Genomic DNA, 1749 nt, shown 5'->3' with positions numbered 1-1749 from the left:
TGTGGCTTCGAGAGGTGCGCCAGCCACCACTCGAACATGCTAATGTGTCCGTCTGTGACCCGCAGGAAACAGAAGAGCGAGGGTATTCCGCTCAGCCTCAGCGCCAGCATACGCGCTGGCCGGCCGAGGGCCCTACCGCATCGGACACCTAGCACCGCATCTTTCCTTTGAGGAGCGAGACACACGCACACCGCTTCCCCGCCACCGAGCACACGTCTGCTTTCGGAGCCAGCGTGGCCTCGCTCGGGTACTGGTTCAACCGCGGGTGGAGGGGTGGTCCGCAGCGGTGCAATTTTCTTACTTTTGCAACAACCGAAGCAACCTGTTGGCGCTCGCACGGCTAGGAAATGCCGACTGGCGTGCGTCGCCTGCGTTCAAAACGGTTCTGGGCACGCACACGGTGTTGACTCTGCCCATGTCAAACACTGCAGTGTGCAACCCAAGGGGACTCAGGCACCCCGCCCGCCCCTAGGTGCCTGTGAACAGGCTTTGTATTTTTATTTTTCATCATCAAGTACACCGCCAGGTGACACTTTGTGATTTTTATTGCTCATAAATACAGTTCTCTTATTTGTAAATCAACGGAAGCAACATGTTGGCGCTCGCACGACTAGGAAATGCCGACTGGCGTGCGTCGCCTGCGTTCAAAACGGTTCTGGGCACGCACACAGTGCTGACTCTGCCCATGTCAAACACTACAGTGTGCAACCCAAGGGGACTCAGGCACCCCGCCCGCCCCCTAGGTGCCTGTGAACAGGCTTTGTATTTTTATTATTCATCATCAAGTACACCGCCAGGTGACACTTTGTGATTTTTTTTGCTCATAAATACAGTTTTCTTATTTGTAAAACATCGGAAGCAACATGTTGGCGCTCGCACGGCTAGGAAATGCCGACTGGCGTGCGTCGCCTGCTTTCACATCGGTTCTGGGCACGCACACAGTGCTGACTCTGCCCATGTCAAACACTACAGTGTGCAACCCAAGGGGACTCAGGCACCCCGCCCGCCCCCTAGGTGCCTGCGAACAGGCTTTGTATTTTTATTTCTCATCATCAAGTACACCGCCAGGTGAAACTTTGTGATTTTTTTTTTTGCTGCTCATAAATACAATTTTCTTATTTGTAAAACAACGGAAGCAACCTGTTGGCGCTCGCACGGAGAGGAAATGCCGACCGGCGTGCGTCGCCTGCGTTCAAAAGGGTTCTGGGCACGCACACAGTGTTGACTCTGTCCATGTCAAACACTCTATAGTGTGCAACCCAAGGGGACTCAGGCACCCCCGCCCCAAAGGTGCCTGTGAACAGACTTTGTATTTTTATTTTTCATCATCAAGTACACCGCCAGGTGACACTTTGTGATTTTTTTTGTTCATAAATACACATGTATATATATATTTGACACTTTGTCATTTTGTCTGTTCTTTTCGCCACACGCCATGTTTATTAAACCAGGGTTACCACCGGTCTGGACCCTGGCCGATATTTCAGACCGACAACGGAGTTCGGAAAGCCCGCACAAATTCATCTTAAATCCTCATATAGGACTTCCGAGAGCTCTTTGAAAGGTATTCTATTTGAAAACGCTTACCACCCTCAAAGTCGCACTTTTCTGGGCATTTTTAAAGTGTGACCGTTGTCTGAAAATGTTCTGAAAATCGTGTCCCCGAAAATCTCCGGGTACCCCGCCCAACCTCCCCTGCCAACAATTGCAACCGTAAGGTCGGGCGGTAGTCCTACCGTCCAGGAGGCC

Source organism: Cetorhinus maximus, unplaced genomic scaffold, assembly GCF_964194155.1.
Source record: "Cetorhinus maximus unplaced genomic scaffold, sCetMax3.hap1.1 HAP1_SCAFFOLD_3851, whole genome shotgun sequence".
NCBI lineage: Eukaryota > Metazoa > Chordata > Chondrichthyes > Lamniformes > Cetorhinidae > Cetorhinus > Cetorhinus maximus.
Note: the sequence above shows the minus strand (reverse complement) of the source record.